This window comes from Merops nubicus, unplaced genomic scaffold (genome assembly GCF_000691845.1).
Source record: "Merops nubicus isolate BGI_N331 unplaced genomic scaffold, ASM69184v1 scaffold12348, whole genome shotgun sequence".
NCBI lineage: Eukaryota > Metazoa > Chordata > Aves > Coraciiformes > Meropidae > Merops > Merops nubicus.
Genome location: NW_008625201.1, coordinates 15462 through 37225, shown reverse-complemented (window position 1 = coordinate 37225; position 21764 = coordinate 15462). Strand labels below are relative to the sequence as shown.

Here is a 21764-nt window from a genome sequence, read left to right as displayed (position 1 = left end):
GGAAAGACTATGACGGAAACTCATAAATTCACAAGAAAAAATGGTTACTTGTAAAGTCTCAGATGTGGAATAAGGAATATATCTTTTCTTTCTTTAGCTACAGAAACTCTGAAGGAACCTTGATGCAGAAGCAAAGCAGTATTATTAGATTTCCTACAGGTTATCCAATATACTACACACTTTCCACTTGAATAAAGCAAAGTGGCTTCAAAGCCTGCTGTTAGGAAAATACCAATTACTGCTTGCTCTGGTTGTTATACAAATACCTTAAACCACATCTTCAGTTTAGAGTCACCATACATTAATAAAAAGGAAGACACCTTGCCCTCAAAGGTGTAATAAGTATATAAGGCAAGGAAGAGATAAGAGAAGGGAAAACTTAGATCCTCCAAGGCATAGGTAGCACAGAGAAGTTGAGTAAGATTGATGGCCATATTTCCAAAAGTACTGGTTTGCCATAAACGGAAACCACACCTGAAGACTGTCTCCCCAAACATCCAGAGACATAAGGGCTCCTAAATGTATATTTAATCCCTATTCCCATGCTGAGAACACATAAAAGCTCATGAAAAACCTTGAACATTCATTCTCTTCGGACCACAAGGGACAGATGCAAGAGCACTTGTTACTGAAAACAAACAATATGCTGTTTCTTAAGGAAATGAACAAGCCCTTAGATTACGGTCAAGGTCGAGGATCTTATCTGAGAAACTAAAAATGTATATTTGGAGTCTTTTAGACTGAAGATGGTATTGACTATTAAGTAATTGAGGTAAGATTTTAAAAAATCTTTATTTAATGTTTGAACAAGAGTAATGTTGCAAAAATAGGCCTAAACACTAACATTGCCACCATAAAACAAAAAAAAAAAAAAATGGGTAAGACATGAATACCTCTTGCATGGATCTTGTTCATGTTTTAGAGAGAGATAGATTGGTTATGCCAGGGGGACGGAAGGCCATCCAGAGGGACTTGGACAGGCTGGAGAGGTGGGCTCAGGTGAACCTCATGAGGTTCAACAAGATCAAGTGCAGGATCCTGCACCTGGGCAGAGGTAACCAACATTGACAATACATGATGGGAGAGGACATGTTAGAAAGCAGTCCATTGGAAAAAGACTTGGGGGTACTAGTAAATGAGAAGCTGGACATGAGCCACCAATGAGCAGTCACAGCCCAGAAGGCCAATCAAATCCTGCGCTGCATCAAAAGAAGCGTGGCCAGTAGATGGAGAGAGGTGATCCTGCTGCTCTACTCTGCCCTGGTGAGACCTCACCCGGAGTGCGATGTCCAGCTCTGGAGCCCCCAGCACAAGAAGGATGTGGAGCTGTTGGAACGTGTTCAGAGGAGAGCCACAAAAATGATCAGAGAGCTGGAGCACCTCTCCTGTGAGGACAGGCTCAGGGAGTTGAGGTTGTTCAGCTTGGAGAAGAGGAGGCTCCGGGGGGACCTTATAGTGACCTTCCAGTATCTGAAAGGGGCCTACAAGGAAGCAGGTGAGGGACTATTCACAAGGGTTTGTAGTGACAGGATGAGGGGTAATGGCTTTAAGCTAGAAAAGGGGAGATTTAGGATAGGCGTGAGGAAAAAGTTCTTCAATATGAGGGTGACAGACCACTGGAATAGGTTGCCCAGATAGGTGGTGGAGGCCCCATGCCTGGAGGCATTCAAGATCAGGGTAGATGAAGCTTTGAGTAGCTTGATCTAGTTGGAGATGTCCCTGCTTATTGCAGGGGGTTTGGACTAGATGACCTTTGGAGTTCCTTCCAGCCCAGACATTCTACGATTCTATGATAAACCTTGCTTTGGGTACTCCTAGGGCTTAGCTGCTCTAGCTAAGGCAGCTCAGGACACAAACAGAAGTAGAAATGTACCCATCTTGTGACCTTTCCAATAAAAAAGGTGTGCCCCTACCCAATTCTAGACATCTAAAATCCACCAAATGCTACTTTATGGTCTTGTAAACAAGTCTTTCTTATACACTTAACTTGCTTAGATGTCTCTCCTTTCTCAGTACCCAGGTATTTTTGAAAATTATACTCTATCTTATTTATCAACAATTATATAAGAAGCCTTTCACTGAAAAAAAAATTAAATTACATTTCACAAATCCTAAATCAGTGCCTTAAACATAAAATTATTATTCTGTAATTGCCAGTTTCCCCCAAGCTAGTTTCTACCCCCATGCTATCTTACTGAGGAGTCATTCTGCTACTGAAACCTGAAGTATGTGAAAGTGAATTAACACAAAGTCTTTTCCTATTCTGTAGTGTTCGTTTAGACATTCTGCAGAGCTCCTCTGAAGCCATCTATGTTCCTTTTTCATTCCTCACTTTGTTTCCCAGATAAGGCTTCTGCTTCCTTTGTCTCTCTGAAATCCTCACCACCTTCTACAGAGAGAGGCACCATACTGAAATCTCACTTCCTGATGTTATCCGAGGACCTTTCTGACCCTCATTACTCAAAATTTTGAATCCTACAGAAATCTTCAGTGAAACAATGCAAAATCAGAGAGACCCACAGGGAGTACAAAGACTTCCAGATGATGCCAGAAGTGAGAAGGAACTTAATTTTCTTAGGACTAGATCATTAGGGTAAGAATTGGTGGTTCTCATGAAGTGTCCTATCACTCTCCTCACATAATGTGGCCTTGCAAAAGCACCTGATTACACTTAAGAGTAATGGTATAGACCTATCACTTTCATCTAGCTAAGCAGTTCACTTGAACATTACCCTTCCACAGAAACAGACTTTTATTTTGATGACAGTCCGTTTGTTCTGAGTTGCTTAGAAGAAATGTTGCATTTAAAGTTTGCTGCACATCTTTGTTTAGATCTGATTTGAAGAATTCTGCTCCTGATGCACTGTAAAAACAAACTGTAAATTGGACCATTATGCAGAGCCCATTGGTGACCTTTCTATCATGCACCATATTCACTGGTGTACCCTGAGAAAGAAGCACTCTCACAGTTCTTGAGAGATACAAGTTCAATGATCTGAGGTTCTAGAATCTCCTTTAATCATCAACATCAGAATCGGTGACTCAGAGGCATATTCAGAGGAATAAGCCATGGGGGAGTTTCTTTAAAAAGAGCAAGCAAAACAGAGCAAGCAAAGCACAAAACTAATTAAACTTGATGCAAGGAAAACTAAAGCATTTTTGATGCAATTTTTTAAGGAGAAAAAGCTGTGAAATTAACAGCAATCAAAAACTAATTAAAGTTGATGCAACAGGAGCAGCCAAAGAATGCCTGATAACATTTATTGAACCCAAGAAACATGGCTGTCAAGTTAAAAGAAATCAACCAAACTCTGTTTTTGAATAGTAACGCAAAGATAATTATTCTCTGGGTGACACTTCCAGAATAAGATTCAAGTCATTACCTCAAAAGACAAAAGGAGTGACATGCTGTGTTAAACTGCCTGTGAAAAAAAAAGGGTCTTAATACAGAAACTTTATAAGTAATTCCTAGGTCTTGCGCATAAACAAACATGACTCATCAGTCAAAAACAATGCGCTATTATTGCTGTATCAGTTCCTGCATAAACTAATATTTGACATTTAGGAGAATACCTTGTCTAACAGGGTACTTACAAGCCAGAGACTCCTGGTGTTTTCATCCTAGCTTTGAAACTCATTGCCTCAGAGCCTTGGGCAAGTAATGAACATCTAGGAGTCCATTTGTTTTAGGATTAGGATGCAAAACTCAATTCTTGATGTCAAGCACCATTTAAAGTATGGCCACCTGCCAGAAATTCTTTTCTTACAGAAAATCTTGGTGGTAAGCAGTGAAGTGGGTCTGTCTGCAGTGTGCATAACGTATATTTCCCTGTGTAGCTGTACGTCTTTTATATCATGGTCTCAGATTTATAAAAATGATTTTGATAAAAATAGACATTCAAAAGGGGTAAAATGAACATATATGTTTTGTCAAAAGATTCAAAAGTACATTAAAAGATTACTAAAAAATCCATCTTGTAACTCCTGTAGGAAGGGTCACAGTCAGGGTCCCAGTTCAGTGTATCTCATCCAAAACTTTCAACTTCCAGCACCTTAATTCTGGAATCATGGTTTAAAAACAATTCAGGAAATTCTTCCAGTAAATTTTCAACATTATCATCTAATTACTAAATCACCATCACAAGTCTTCCATTGATGCAATGAACAAATAAAAGCCTATCTTATAAAACATGAGACCATAGCTAAACATAGCACAGATCCCAAGCAAGCTATTACATTTGTTCTGTTATTTTAATCTTTTAAAGACAACCTCCTCAGCTGTTAAGTAGTTTTCCATAATTCGTTTTAATGCTTTTAAGTTCCACCTCCTGTTCTAATAAAAAAAAACAAAAACCAACCAACAACAACAAAAAAACCCAGCCCTGTCTCTGGTGCACAGTATGTCAAAAAATGACTGCTGAAGCCCATTATTACATTTCAAAGAGCTGCAATCTGGTATTACTGACATGCCTAAGGAATATTTCCATGTCACATTACTCCTCTTTTTCATACACCTGGCATTGTTTTGAAGCATGAAATAGTAAGTTAGTCTGTTTATGGTGTTGATTTTCTTCTCTACTGCATTTTTACCCCCCAAGGAATGTTTAGCAGTGGGAGAGATCCTCATTACTCACACAATCTTTCAACTTCACCTCTTTTTTTTTTTTTATTTTACTCTTTTTTTTAATAAAAATTCTCACCCTTCCATGGTCAAAATAGTTACTTTACTTGCAGAGACACTTTACATCATTAACACACATATTTAAGAGATCATTTTTTTTCTAGTCTGTTTGCAAAATTGCTTAAAATTTCTGAATGGAAGGTTTATTCTTCTTTACAGTGAGTCAAGATTTTAAACTCCATTTTACCTTGGGAATAAACAGTGGCTTGCAGTGAGCACTTGCTTCTGTTGACTCAACAGCAGATCAATAAAGTTCCAGTCAAGCTCCAGTAAAGAGAGCATTTTCATGTTTGCTTATTATAGCCTTCTGCAGCCTGGTGCAGAACTTCATTACACCTGGAGCTGTGGAGCCGAGTTAACTCCTTGCATAAGCAAGATAATGCTACTGAAGTGGACAGAGTTGTATTTGCTACACAGGTCACAATTTGGCCTGTTACTGACAAAGCCTGTCTACCAGGTAACTCTTCTTAAGACCACGTCTGGAGTTCAACCTGGTATAATTTTATTTCTTGAACAAACAGAAAGTTTTTAAAGTGCTAGCTATTAATGATTTTTTATTTAGTTGTTCTGCAAAGAGCTACTGAAACTTGAACTCCCAAAAAGTTATACTCATCCTGTTTATACCACAGTAATTAATTTGCCCCTGAAAAAATTCTCCACTTCCTTCTTTATCCCTCTCTGCTGGGTAAGAAAGAAATGGGACTTACTGTCCTGGTCTGGAGCTCTGCATGAGTTAGGAGTTGACTAGCTGCATCATTCTCCTATCCCAGGTACCTCGTCAGTGTCTGCTTCTTTGAGTGGAGAAGAAAAAAAAGAAAAAAAAAAAAAAAATCTACCTGGCTTTCTTGCAGTAATAGAATAAATTTAGGTCACTTTTTTTCCTACACATCATACCCACAAATGTACACATATTTATTTTGGTTGGAATAGACCTTTAAAATCATATCCAACCATTAACCCAGCACTGCCAGCTCACCACTAAACCAAGTCCCTACGCATCACATCTACACATCTTTTAAATACCTCCAGGGATGGTGACTCAACCACTCCCCTGGGCAGCCTGTGCCAGTGCTTTGAAATAGGTTGGAATCAGACAAGAGATTTAGATATTAATGAGAGAGCACTTGGAAGAAAAGAACATGAGTTAGCTGATGGTACAACCATACACTCTACCATACCCTGAAAACACTGGCTAAAAATTATTTTCCTTCTAACACAGAGTTCCAGAACAAGTCTGAAAAAAACACACTGACAGTATACATCTTGCAGGAACATGACTTAAAGATACCTGCTCATCTTTAACTATCACAGAAGGGAAAATCTTTGAAGATTCTCACATCGTATTGTTGCCAGTGCCACATAAATTACACCGATTCAATTTCTATTACCCTCTGTTCCAGGCCTATTAAATCTTTACTAATAGGTCTCCTTCATGTCATGCCTGTATAGTGAGATGTAAGGCCCTTTTTATCATAAGTTAAATGGTGGTAATGGGGAGGATGGTTGGGTGACATACTGCTCTCAGACAGGGAGAGTAATTTCCACATTTTAAAATAAGAACTTAATCCTTATCGCCTCCATTAGAACTTGAAGGACAATTCTGACCTACTGTAGCTTGATCAGTCTGACATTAAAAAAATCTGTTTATTGTTGGTAGTTAGAAGAAATAGGAAGTCACTACAAAATATGACTGCCTGAAGATCTTTCTTCAAAATTGCCACAAAGCACATAAAATGAATAAGGACATTTTCACATCACTGCCCTTTTCCTTTGCTACTCTCCCCCATGTCTGAGAACATAAACATAGATGGAGATTATTTGACTCTCTTAGGAGAAACAGAAATATACCATCAGCATCTGAAAGAGATATTCTATATTAAAACGGGTGGTGTTCTTTCCCAGCAAAATGGGCGTATTACTGACCAGTGTGAAAATCATCCTCAGGAAGCTGCAGTATAGACTGTATACAGACCCCTTAACTTACTTCATTACAAATTGACAGCATCATTGCCAGCGTATTTTGTTAAACACAGATGAACTGCACCTCTTAAATCCTTCAGCAGCAAGGCTGACATTTTCTGGACAGTAAATCCTCTCATTTTTGAAAAAGAAATGATATACACTTCAGGACACATCGATCTGGAGGATGAGTCCGAGCTCATCCAGGCTTAAAAATCTGGGAAATAGCACAAGCTGACCCGAGCTGCATTAGCTTTTCTGTATTCCTCTATAGGCTCTCAAAAGAAGTGGTTCAAACATAACGTGATAGGAAAGCGTTTATGACTGTCACGGGGAGCCTTGGCATTGTGTGCTGATGTGGCACTGCATCATCTTGTGGTGATGAACTCCGGCTCCAGCAGCAGAGACAGAACAGAAAGAAATATATTTGGAATGAACTCTTCTTATATCACCTTAACTGGAATACAGTCAGACAGAGAATAATGTGAGTAATGGAGCAAGGACGTAGTTTGCAAGACTGTATAAAATATGTCTTTCTGCTTTCTTCTATAAATGGGTAACAGTGTGCACGACCTTGGAAACCTCAGTACTCAAACCAAGCTGGATTTTGAAAGTCTAACAACACAAAAAGGAGCTATTTTACACAAAGCCACAATATGTTTTATATCGTAGTTTTAATTTCCTCAGGAGTTAGAAGGGTTCAGCAAAAGAGCAGGGCATAGAAAAAAACACATCTTGGGTATTTTTCCCCCTCCTATTTTAGAGAACAAATGTGATCATGGTCTTAATTTCTAATGTGCAGGGAAATAAATGGTTAAAGGACTTGTAATCTGTACCTTTCTTTGTCCCTATTGATGCTCTTTCTTTTTGAAAATAAGCTGAAAAAAACCTTAAGATGTCCCATCGAAGAAGCATCAGCAGCCATCTTTTCTGCTTCTGTTTCTACAAGGAGTGAATCCCACCAGAAAATGGCACAAAAGGAATCTGAAGTGATCCAGCTGTACTACTGTCAGACCCTTCCACAAAGCAAAGTCATGCTATGCAGCAGCACATTAACTTATGATGCTACTCCCCCACTATCTACAGGCAGGAATTCATAGGTGTTCCTATGTGTTCATAGGAATTCATACAGGTGTTCACAGGAATTCCTAGCCCTCAGTGGATCTGTGCTGGAGCAGGGAACTGAGCTCCCAGTTCTTAAACTCAGCAGCTTGATCTCCCCCCTCTGCAAGAACTGGATGTTTCTCTGACAGTAAGGTAATGCTTGTGAGCAAGAGCCATTCTAAGAGACGGGTTGTTCTGGTGGTGTTTTGGTCTGTGGTGTCACAGTTCATGCCTTGGTACTGTTTCCCAAGAGAGAGAAATTCAGAGTTTTAGGTCAACGCTTACACATATGAATGTGATTCTTGAAGACCTTTCCACTGCTCCAACATACTACACCTATCATTGTGTGAAGTAAGGCAATAAACCAAAACCTTATACTAATGTAGTTTTCAATTTGAAGCCACTGGATAGAGACAAAAAACGAATGATGCTTTATCAGTAATCTATGCAGATAGGTTAATGTGTTCTAAACAAAACTAGTAACAAAATATGTTAACAAAAGCACTAATTAATTGATGTAGTAATGCTTCATTTTCCACTTTCTATTTTAAAAGAAAAATTGATTGTGGAGATAGGATGGAAATTGAATATTTTCATTTCAGAACAAGTTTCCATTTCATATACATAATGCTAAACTGAAATAAACATTTTATGTAATTTTTTAAAAAAAGTTTTTTTCTTTATATCATACAATTTCTCTCCCTGCCCCAAATCAAGTTAAATACTTGACATTGCATTTTGAAGAGAAGAATATTAAAATGGTGGTTTCCTTCAAAATAACAAGCTCCGATCTCACTCTAGTTAAGGTCTGAAGTAGGATAGCTTGTTTATGACATAATTTGTACTATGACTGGGGAGCAACTAATTTACCTGCAAAATTCATAGGGAGGATCCTCAGGAGCTACAAGAAACTGGAACCCAGGAACTTTCTCAAATGCTTTACTAAGAATAACGGAGGGTGACTCAGGTATTCTAATAATGCCACAGATTGCCCTGGGCCTTCTGACTCAGAGGAACTACAGGTTACATAATTTCAAGTCTCCTACTTGCTTCAGCCCTATGGTAATTCTTCCAGTAGAGCGAAAGAACAATTCCAGTATGAAACAACACTGTAAGAAAGAAGGAATAAACCTTCCCTTCATGGTTCCCCCCAACCCCATGCAAACAGATGTTCATCTGCAGCAAGACAGTCATATGAAAACAAGAAAAAAAAATATTGACCAGACAGCATCAAAGCACTGTGCATTGTGAGAAAGAAAGTGCTAAGCAATTTTTTTTTATTATTATTTTTTTTATGTTAATAGAGGGAAATTGAAGCCTTCAACAGGCCTGAAAAAATACCCATTCACAATCCTGGCTTAGCTGTACCGGAAGAAAATTCTGTATGTGCGTCAGTTGCTAAGAAAGCTCTGACTAATGCAGATACAAGTCTGACTTTTCAAGTTGACATTTCTAGTTTTCCAGTGGATCAGAACTGTCAGGAGAGTTCCCCAGGCAGACCAGAGGGTTACTCTGTAGCAGTTCAAGAGTTGTGAAGCAACTGCTTTGATGGAATTAGCAACAGTGGTTTAAGAAGCAGCCTTGGACTCATTTCCAGCACTAGCCATCACCAGTCCCATAACAGAATCACAACAAAAGAACAGAATCAAAATCAAACTTTCCAGAACCTGCTGCAAATTCTCCTATAAGAGCCAAGAACAAATTCCCTTCTGCTACTGCTTTCACAATGCCCGCAACTAACATCTGGCAGTGGGGCAGGAGCATTTAAAGTGTGACCAGACCTGCCAAGAGCTCAGCTGTCTTATGCTGTCTTCATGCCGCTTCTGGTGTTTTTTTGTTTGTTTTTTTTTTTTTTTCCCTCACAAGATGTGGCTATGATAAACATTTATTCTTCAAAAACTAAAATTATCAAAATTGTCTTTTATCAAGTATAGCAGCAGAAAATACTGTGCATCTGTAGAGTACCAAAATACAGATTACATAAAATTTTGCGAGGTAGTTGGAGAAAAAAGTCTTTAAAGATAATGCTTGGCATGAGTTAATCACCTCTTTCATTAAACAAAGGAATACACACTGAGAACATCTTTCTGCCATCTGATTAAGCAATGAGCCAATACAATTGTAAATCTTCCCAAAATTCCCCATGGTTCAACTGCACAGAGGCAATTCATTACTTCTCAGACCCTATCCCTCATTTTCAGATAATCATTGCATTAATTGTGTACAAAAAATTTCTATCATGCTGTTAAAAGAAATGGAATACAGCTGTTCTGTCATGCTCTTTTCAACCTTTCACAAGAGATTGAATTATTCATATATATATTTTTAGTCTAACACCAATTTTAAGTTTGCTCAATTGCTCAAACAGCAAATAAAACTCAACTGTTTGATTCTAATATGAACAGTGTTTCTACTGTTTTAGTGGCTGATGCAACTTACTCTGTCTATAACTGAGTTAAAAAGGATTTAAGGCTACTATTCTATCCCCACAATCATATGTTATGAATATTTTGCAAGTCATCGCAATTTTTCCTTGCTTTGAAAAAGCAGATTTTAAGTCTTGTCTGCACTTATTTGTATTATTTACAAGTATCACAAGTACTAGTTCTGTGTAATACTTCCCCGTATTCCATACAGTTTCATGCAAGTCTGATCAAGTTTGGTATATTCATTCAACATGGCTCGATCCAAACAGGTGGTTTGTGTATTTTTTTGGTTTGTTTTTTTTTTTCTCTGTGTTAGTAAACAGCACAACCATAGTATAAAAACAGAAATGATGGGATGTGCATTGAGGCATATGATAATTTCAATCAGGATGGGAAAAATACAGATGACAACTGTTTTATTTTTAGGCTGTAAAATTGACTAAAAAATCTGAAGAAGGGAAAGTATGCCCTGTACAAAGAAAAATAAATACACGTGCTAAGATTGTACACTGTGATGCACATTCTATAAAACAAACTTTTGCTCATCGGTACAAACTATACCATGTCCAGATAATCTGTATGGGGAGAATAATCTAGTAAAATGGCATTGTAGTTTTTTCTTCTAAATGTTATTTTAGATAATGGGAAATTCTGTTTAAGTTGGTTTTGATTCCATTTAACATGCATTTGAGCTGTCAGTGTAGTTGCATGGTTCCCTTAGGCTGCTACTGGACACTAAAGCTGCAGATAGAAATAAAATAAAATAGCTTATGTTTACATTTAAAATGTTTGATCAGATCAAGAATTGGGTCTTTGCTTTAGAAGTTTAGTTGATGTTCAAGGAAGGAAAAGGTAATGGCTGTTCCAACAGTTTGTCCATATCTCACTGAACTGGAAGGCATTTGGGATGCAGCCCCAGTCTTAACACAGCTGCCACATATAAAAAAAAAAAAAATGTTTTTTTTTCTTCTCAAACTCCTTGATGGAAATTCATACCTGTCTTTTTCTTTCACAAAATGCTTCTATTAGAGGCTAAACACTTCACTTACATCTTGATTTTATTTTGAATATTGGCAGATTTCTTTTTCTTCCCAGTCTTGTAATTATTTTACATTCCTTAAGTATTATTCTGATAACTTATTAATATTTAACAATTAATATATAGAAAATAATTATTGGTTGGTTACTGTAGATTATCTGTTACAGGTGTGGTTTGATAATTATTTATTTTAACATCGCCTTGAACTCTCTATGTGCTACTGGCTTGGTGTTTTGGTTGTTTTCTTCTCCATTTACACAATTGTCTTTTGATTCTTGTTTTTCCTCAAGCTCATTTTACCCAGACTACATACCTTTGAAAGTAATCTCATTCAGGTTGATTCAGTTCTTGTTTCTGTTCAATTTAAAGTTATTTTCTTTGGCTCACAGCAGAACATCACACAGTCTCTCACTGAGTTATTGAGGATTTTCACCCCGTATCAGCAGCTCATCAGCAATTACTTTTCTGCACACAGATCCTTAAAGATCCAGGACATGATGATTTGTTACACTTTCTGTGCTGAAACAATCATGAAGGGAAGCTCCTTAAACAAGTTTCTACCAGAAAGGGAGTGGAGAGATGAGCACTTCTAATAATGGCAGATCCTTCACTTCCACCTCAAAAATTGAAAATAGTCATATTTTTAGGTCCAGCACACTATGAAGAAGTACAGTTACTGCCTTTATTTAAATATATGACTATACTAAAATCCTCAGCCTGCCTGATCTTAATACTGTGATCCTCCTATAAACTAATCATCCCACTTTTAGATTGGTTTCATAACACTTGATGTTATATCTGGTAAAATTTGTCTTTGTTTCCCACTGGCAATGGAAATTTAAATAAGGTATTCTAGTTTTGGTGATACAGTGGGGTTTATATTCACATTATAAGATGTGGCTGTAATGTATGGGAGGTATTAAGAATTTCAGTTAGATTTAGTATACACCTTTTACAAATTTGTTTCAGTAGATACATTATACGTATTTTTAATAATTTGGTGTGGTAGTGTTTGGTTTTGGTTTGGTTGTTTGGTTGTTTTTGGTTTTGTTTTGTTTGTGTTGTTTTTTTTTTTTTTTTTTCCCAAAAAGTCGCTCATGATCCTAAACAAAATTAGGTTTTCTTATTTAATTCCTTTACATCACAAGGTGGTAGTCAACAAGGGCTTATACCATAGAGTGACAATTTTTTTTTTTTTTTTTAAATAGTATTCAGCTTTACTATAGTCTTTAAACATTAAGAAGTCCAATCTTCTACCATTAAGATTTCTGGGGAATACAGAGAGGCTGTAAGTGAGCCTTCAGTAGTATCTTCTCCATTTTGAGGTTTAAGAAAAGCAAATCCATGCTACCAGTGAAAAGACACCCAAGATGATTCACCTTTGCTAAGCACGAAAATAGAAGTGAAGAAGAGCGTGCTGCAGAGACATTCACACTCACTGTGTGCCACTGAGCTCTAACTCAGAGAGAATTTATCTACCCCAGCCAATAAAACCTTAAGCCCTGCTAATACAACATTGAGGGGACGTGCCATCTTGGATCACAGGTAGCTTTGGGACTTCTCTACCATATTTGACCGAGCAATGTGGAAAAGCTAACCCAATCTAGTAAGCCTTCATTTTCTCAGAGAAGCTGTGATTTCAGAAGGTTAAGGGCTGAAGCCCACAGGCACAACTATGTTATTAAACCAGCTTCTGGGGCAGCTTTGGAATACAGTTGTCTCAAGTCTAGTTAATCCAGATTGAGAATTCTGTATCATATTGATAGAAGATGCTTTTCTTGTCCTTTACTGGTTTCCTAGATAGTAGTCATTGTCCTTCAGTCATATCCTCTGGAGTTGTTTTCCACCCATTTCATTACTTCTCTAAAAAGACGTTGCTGATTCAGTCTTCTGGAATACATTTCTCCTTGACCTGCTGTGTTTTTATTCCTCTAGCATTTGCTAACTGATAGTTAATCTCCATCTCAACCCTTCCAAAAGCAGCTGGAATGGCAGTGACTTTACCCCCTGCTGTTAGTCTAGGGCTGCTGTGTTTATATGGCGTTCAATTTCAGCTTCTGTTTCAAAGTCAGTTTTTGATTGATTGTTTCCAGTATCACTAGCCAGTGTGTTGCAGAACCTTAGATTTTAAATGTCTTAAGCTACATCCACGTTTATAAACCATGCTAAAGTGGTTGTTCTTTTCAGCTGACCTAATATGCTTGATGAAACTTTGTTGAAGCTGGACAGACCTGCCACCAGGTATTGTCATGTTCTCAGGGGTTTAGGCTTATATTTTTACGTTTTTATCCTAAAGCATTGTCTGTTTCTTTATAAGCTATGTGCCATTTCTCAGTATTTGCACTTTGACTATTTACATTGCTGCTGGTCTCCTTTTAGAAGCATAATTTTCAGCAGCCCTGAAAATATCACCTATTTTTGTGAAGTTAGTTCTTTCTATCCTCCAAAGTTAAGTTTTCTTGGAATAACAATCACTTATACGACAAAACGTTCAAGTTCTGGTCTATTTGGTAATTCTCTTATTCTTATGACTCTACTGTACTGAACATGCTGTGATATAACAATCAACACTCTTCCCGTCACCTAGTTTCTTTAAAAAAACAGAAAAATCTTCACTTTCCCTAAGGAACATTGTTCACCATGTTCCTGATTAAAACCAAAATATCTTTTTCTGCCTACCTAGGATTCTTATGATGTACAATGCTGAGCTCTGCTGCTCCTGGATCTACTGCCTATTATCATCAGTGTATTCTCCCACTTGCCCTTTTCTGCACTCAAGTTATTTCTCACTATCATTTCCTCTAAGAGATGCCTGAAAGAAAACAACAGGTTCAGAATTTAATGCAATAGGTCCATTTTCTTAAGAAACCCCAGGAAGTTTTGCTCATCCATGCAAACAACTACTGCAGAGAGGCCAGGTATATGAAATTTCTCTTTTCACTTTTTCTTTGAACCTTGCCGCCACCCACTCAGTCCTTAGGAGATACTTTGTCATTAAAAAAAAAAAAAAAATAAAATAGCCACCAGCCTCAGTATCATGAAACTTCATAATAGAGTAATCTTAGCAGTGTCATCACAACTACTGCTTCACTTCATCATATTCCAATGTATCAGCTTCATTCTCCATTTAGCCTGAGTGCTGGCAAACTTAATTTCTGCACATACCCACACTTCAGCACAATATAATGCAAACTCCTACACTTTCCAACCATATCTACAATATGCTCATTTACTCTCTTAATACTGCTAAGAAATGAAAAATAAATGCTGTAAGTGGGAGTAGTTCTACTAATTTATTGCAATGAAATAATATTCTAATGCATTGTAATACATTTTTAAAATGTAATTTTCATATTCATATAGACAATAACTGCCAAGTTGTATTAACAAACTCCTGTTCTCTTTTATCACATTATCTTTTTTTAAGATGCATGAACACAAGCATTCTGGTTTTCTTTTTGAAACCCTGTTTTTTAAGGATCGAGTGAAACATTTCTTGATCTTGGGAGCTCCAAGACAACTTGTTTTCCTCCAAGCTCCAACGAACTACTGTCCAAAATCATTTCAGCTTGCTTCCTACCCATGGTTCACAGGTACAGTGTACTAAGTCTGGCTGGGATGGAATTAAGTTTCTTCACAACACCCTGTATGGTGCCGTGTTTTGGATTCATGACCAAAAGAGGGGTGGATAATGCACCAATACCTTAGCTATTGTTGAGACAGTGTCAAGGCACTCCCAGCAAATGCACTTTATATCCCTCACTCTCACTCCACTCCCAGCTGGGAGTGGCCAAGAGGTTGGGAGGGGACACATTTGAGACAGCTGACCCCAACTAACCAAAGGGATATTCCATACTATATGGCACTGTGCTCAGCAAGGAAACTTGGGAGTTGTTTTCCCCAGGTTGGGATTTCTTGGCTAGCCATCAGTCTGCTGGTGGCAAGGGGTGAGTGATAGCCTTTCCATCACTTGCTTGGTTGCTGGCTTTTTTTTTTTTTCACTTTTTCCTTCACTTATTAAACCGTCTTACCCTTGACCCGTGGATCTTTCTTTGTTTGCCCTTCTGATGTACTCCCCATTCCCACCGCAGAGGAGCGAGTGTAAGAACCCATTAGTAAGAAGAAAAATTGCATCCGAAAGACATAACCCAGGTTACCTATCCCTATGTGTCACACCACGGGCTTCAACGAAAGATACGAGCTGGGCAGACAGCTAACAGTCATGTGGCATAACCGTGAAATAATAGATCTGACCGACACAAACGATTAAACTTAACTACAGATCTTGAAAGAACTATTGTAAAAGATCATCATGGAAAGCTCTCTTTGAAAACCAGACTTGTCTCCAACAATTTTTTCCTTAAATGCTAGAAACCGCTCAAATGTTACAAGGCATTTACAAGCTATTGCTATCCAGCTCAGGAAGGGAAAAAAAAAAAAATAAAATCTGTACACCTTTCCCTCCAACTTCTCTAGCTGCAAAGTCATACTTCAATATTTGTCTGTACAGTTTTATTGCATTTTCCCATTGCTTTTCATGCTACCACATAAGTTTACTACAAGCTATGATCTCATTGAAAGGGTCTATCAAACTGTAAGTAACAGTGAATCTCTAACCTTAGAATGGAGTTAAGCTTGGTCATCATCTAGTGCCTGATACCATCTCCACTCAATTTTATAACAGGAAAGACAGAATGCGAAGGTGAAGACCTAAGTTCATTCATCACTGCTACTCGACTTCACAATACTCAAATGTTAATGCTCTCAGTCCTCCCAACAATACAGCCTGTCAGTCTCCCTGTCTGCATAACCAATCCAAAGCATGAATTTCCTACTTTCCTTCCTATTGCAAAATGAAACATTATTTTCCTTGCTTTTCTGACTTCTGTTTTGTACAAACCTATTCCTTCTGTCTGAGGATTGTTTGTCTACATGTATACCCACATTTTAAATTCAACTGCTTACTAGAATCATTAAATGACCTACAGGAACAACGTTCACCATTACCCCCAGTCAGAATTACTGAAAACCCAAATGTTTTTTGTAACTCTCAATGCCTCTGCTTATGTAGATTAGAATCTGAGGCTGAATCACCACAGAATGATGTAAGCCCTGGATTTATGCTTAAATTCAGTATCTGGAGTCTGCCTTCCACAAAACAAGTCAAAGAATAAATACAGCTAACTGGGAAAGAATTGTAGGTCTATGACATCAAAGACACAAGATTTTCATGGCTGAAAATGCCAGCCTTTTGTGTAGCGATTCTATCTTCATTTAATTTTGACAGTGTTACAGGAAGAATTCAAGTTCTCTTCAGTGAAACCTCCTAAACTGACATATGTGACACTGCAATTAAAATCCCATACCTTGTGTGCTGTGAATTTCAGAGTCTCTCTCTAAATATCCTTATACTGTGAAAGAGAAAGGTTAGGAGTTGTTTTCATGGAGTTGATGCCAAAGGGCACAACGTTTTCATCAGAAACATGTCCTATCTCTAAACTCAACCTGAAGTTCTAATGTAATAGTGCCACCCCCAGAGAGGGAGCAAATGCAGAGCCTTATGGGCAGCTGCTATACTCAAATATGTTTCCACAAGCTCACCTGAGGCATTGTGCCTATCAGGGAAGCTCCTGGGAGCTTTGCTAGTACCATGCCCTCTCATAACCCTTGCCAAGTGCACCAGTATCTTTGAAAGCTTTCAAGACGATAGGGAGTTACACAAATGCCAAGTGCTCGTACATGTAAAAAATCAAAGGTCACCTAAAGAAACATATTCTGCTGCTGAAGGATGAATAATCCTGAGGTTGAATATGCTTTCTAATTTTTTAGTAAGACATGAAGCGCTACTGCTTGATGAAAGCACAAGGGACGTGTACCCATCTTTTATTAGCATCAGGCATGTGTCTTGTCAGAACCTGGCATGTCAGTTTGTGGCAAACGTATCACGATCACTGTCAACACAGCACTTGTTCTACTTTGAACAGACCCGCAAACTTCCCTTTTAAGGTGAAGAGCAGGTATTTTACACTTGCGCCTGCCTGACTGAGCAAAACTGTTAGGTATGTATACACCAGGTACCGTTTCTCTTTCTTTTTGTAGTCTGACTGCATGTATTTATACTGATGAGATTAAACACATTTGACATCGACAGTCATCGTTCAGGCCTACGTGTTTCACTTATAACTCAACATCCCGCTCCACATGTATCTATATTCCTTTCTGAAAGGGAATATGAGAAGACAGCTGCCATAGGAAGCTGAATGAAGGTTCTTTTCAGTCTTCTCTTTATCAACTATCTCTGTGCTTCCACACTACACCCTTTTTGTTATACATCTGCATTCATATTTGCGTCTGTGTTTATTGCCCACTCAAAATCCATAAGAAGTACCACCAGTGAAGATAAAATAAAATAACCTATATTAATTTAAAATCATATCTGCCAGTTCTACATTATTGCACATTGTGCTTCTTCCAAAGGTAGCTATATAATTATAGGTACATGGGTGCATACAGTGATACGGAGGTTTCTATGGCAATTATTCATTTTAATTGTAGGGAAAAACTCGTTTCATGTGCAGAATGCAATTTGCATTTGTTTCCAAAGCTCAGGGTGAGCTGTGAATTCATATTCTCCAGGAAGACGCAATCTTTAAAATTCTGTCTGGGGGGTGGGAAATCAAGGGGCATCTTGGTAAGGTTGTTAAGCCTATTAAAATTTAGCATCATTTATCCATTTATGCAACTAGATTATCTTTTTTTTTTTTTTTTTTACTGTCAGGTAAAGATTTTATGATTCAAATGAAAATAATTTAAAATCAAATTGATACATAATATCCTTGAAGTTACAAGGTAGAGGAACCAGAAAAAAAGAAGTATCAGAAAGGACAACAGAGAAACATCATGCTGAAGGAGACATGTCATCAATGAGACCAAATACACAAGATCAAACATTTGTATTTTCATATCTTTTAGTTACTATGTGCTAAAATAATAACAACGACAAAGTTAGTTCCAGATTGGGGGTTGGACTTGATGATCTCCAGAGGTCCCTTCCAAACCCTACTAATCTGTGATTCAATATATTTTAGTGCCAAAGTAAGAGCTGGAGGAAAGCAACTGTTTTATTTTATTAGCTAAGCAAGGTAAAAGTATAACTTATTTTCTTATAGGAAAATAGTATTTCTTTCCTTCCCCAATTCCCATCACAACGAGTCAAGACTATTTGAGGCCTAAATTTGCAACAAAACCCAAATCCCTTACTGCAAGTGATGAGGACCTGGAAACAACCTCTGAACTGTATTTTCCTATTCACTAAATATATAGCATTGCCCTTTCTGGAAAAAAAAAAAAAAAAAAGCTATTAATTTTCTACCCGTATCATCCCACAACCATGTAGGTTAAGTGCCCAAAATGCTTCAAATTAAAAATAGTCCTTGTCTCCTTCACAAATATTAAATAAATATTAAATTGCTGGAAGGGGAAGGGGGACAAGGAATTGTTCTCTACCAGCCACACAATCCTAACCGTGCAAAATCTGTACTTAAAAAGATGTGGCCAGGGCAATGTGTGAGAAGACTAATTTCAACAGTTTAGCTTTGCTGTTAGTGTATTTGGCTCATTCCATTTTCTCATACTTATTTAGAATATAATAAACAAAAAAAAAAGTATATGATTCCTAACTTCAATGTTAATCATGGCATCACAGCTCAGAAGAAAGTAAAATGACATGAACATGTGTTTCATAATATATGCCATCCATTTTGAATAAAATGGAGACTAACAATAAACCCTTTGTTGAAAGGCACAGGACTGAGAAGCAAACATTCCGTCCACAAACAAGCAACTTTTTTTTCCTGGCCCATGGAAAGTTCTATTTTGGTCAGGAAATGTTTTTCAAAGACAGGGGAACCAACTTGCTGGAGAAGGAAGTGTGAACATGAAAGGAGTTCCACCAAGGACTATCTAGAGGTGGAGGGCTTTTCATTGCACAGACAATTTGCTCTATTTTTGGCACCTCTTCTGCCATATGCTGACAGTTGTCATCTTTCTCATCTTCTGCTGCAGTTTGGACCTTCCTTTGATACTTAGCTGCCTTCTTTCATTTTACTACATGACTGTCATAAATATTAAAATATAGAGCAATCAATAGAAAGGTTTCCTTAAATTTTTTTAATGCTTTCAGATATAAAATAAATATCCGGTCATTCCTAGGTGTGTCACTTTTATGAGTACATATGTAGAAAACAACTCACTGAAGGGAAGTAAAGTTAAAGGCATACAAATTTTATTTAGTTGTGAATGTGGTAACACCCACAATTACTCAGCTCTGATAGTTATAAAGGCAACTGATGATGCTCCTCTTCTAAGCTTCTGTCTCCTACACAGAACTTAACCCTAGAGCATTGCATATCCTACACCTATTCAACACATGAATTTTCAGAGTATAACTGAATTTTCAAACAAAGCTATTAAACAGCAATTTTCATGGTGTTGATGGGAGAAATAAGATCTGAAGGTTAGTTTGGGCTGTCATTAGGACACAGGTTTGAAAAGACTCTGGCTGAGGCCCTGTCCTCAATAAATGAAATGTAATGAATGGATCTACTAGATAGCTGCTTTCTATAACCAAATTGTATGCCTGGTTGGGAGAAGTGGGGGGTGGGGGGGAAGGAAAAAAATATTTAAAAAAAAGAAGAGGAAGCCTTTACAGTTGTGCTCACCATCATTTACTGAGAAAACCAACAAGATATCAGAGGCATAAATATGTCTCTATTTTAGCTGAATAATGCAAGCATCAAAAGCATGTAAAGGAAACCTCTTTCCTATAAGAGCACTTACATATACACACAGGAAAAAACAAAACAAAACAAAACAAACAACAACAACCAAATAAAAAACCACAATGAAATTTATAGCTTCATCTTCAGAAATGGCAGAATATTTTCCATGTAGGACTTGGATGTGCTGCTCACTCCCCTCAGTATAGTTAAGTCTGGAAATGTCACACAGAATACAAAGTTCGCCAGTGTAAGAAAGACTAAATAACTTTGATGGAACCCAAATTTTTTTCTTGACGACATCAAGACATTCACCTGTCTAACGAATGCACAGTAATCCTTTCATAAAACAAATTGTAAGTATTCGTCAAAGTCTTGGGACAAGCTTAAAGTTCAATAAAGAGTAAGGTCCTTTAAATTTACACACTTCAGCACCTCGCATTTCCTGTGGGGAATATAAATTGCTTCTAAATACTTATGATGCTGCATGCCATTCAAATTCTGTAGCCTCAATTCATGATATTAAAAAGTAATACAAACTTCAACTATTCATTGTAAGAGTACAGATTTAGCTAAAGTACACAGAAAATTCAATTCATACCAAAATGGCTACAAAATTCAAATTAATCTATTTGCAGTTCTCCCATGTCCTCCCCAGAATCCTTTATTAAAGTGTCACTTGTTTTATAAAAGATATAGATGTTGGGACTACTGATGTGCTCTATCAACATAAAAGTTTTGCTCACTTTTAGTTTTGCAGACACTATTTACCCATGCCAAGTCACCAATGATTACAGTCAAAATAAAGGGGTCCATATGAGTGAAGCTTACAGGACAAGACTTCCAGCTCAGAAGTTTGCACTTTATAAACCTCCCATCTTCAATTCTACATTCAAAAGGTACTTAGGATTTCAAAGAAATTGCAAATCAAATGATTACATGCTACAGGAAATTAGATAAAAGAGAAAGGAACCACTTCAACACCATCAAGAGATTCTATTCAGCTATTATATTAATAGCAAAAAACACCATATTTTGATTGCAGCTTCTGCAGGTACAAAATGACAGGTTTTAGGCTCCACTTTTATTGAAGTGCATAGATCCACAAAGCTTTTTCAGTTCTCGAAGGTGTTTTAATGTCTTGTAATCATTCAGCAAAGCATTTGGACAGCACTTCTTTTATTTTAAGCACAGGAATAACTGCACTTGTTAAAATATGTTATAGAGTATGAAGCACCTTTCAGAATAAATCCAGCAGTAGAATTAAGTATAAAATACTGTTGAACTTAAGCATTTTTTAAGTCAAGTGATGAATTTATTCCTCATAAGTTTAATTTTAGTTTCTTTATGGAATCTAATGTAATCTTTATATTAACATTCTATTAAATAAAATGTAATGTTATTTAATTTCAGATAAAGATAAATGTCTTAGAATTGCTTCCTACTGCAGTGAGAACACCCTTCAGACATTTTCCTGTCTTTTTTCCCTTCTAATTTAACTAAACCTAAAAAAATCTGTGCATGGTATAATTAGGAAAATCAGGACACTAAACCCAAGCACTTTTATTAGCTGTTAAGAACATCTACCAGAGTAACTGCGTATTGCACTAACAACCAAACCACAGTACACACTTGAAGCAAATAGAGGGATTATATATATATATCTTAAAAAATGATATTACATATATGCATACATGCAAACACACACACGTTAATAAAAGCGAGTCAGAAGGTTTATGGACTAGTACTTCAATTGCCAGCCTCTAACCACCCATGAA

At 37.3% G+C, this 21764-nt stretch overlaps 1 protein-coding gene across 1 annotated transcript in view; it reads right to left on the bottom strand.

Moving 5' to 3' along the window:
• Positions 1 to 21764, bottom strand: part of LOC103778039 (cell adhesion molecule 2-like) — a gene marked incomplete at its 5' end in the record, with an annotated part of 62127 nt that overhangs the window by 39864 nt on the left and 499 nt on the right. The window lies entirely within an intron of this gene.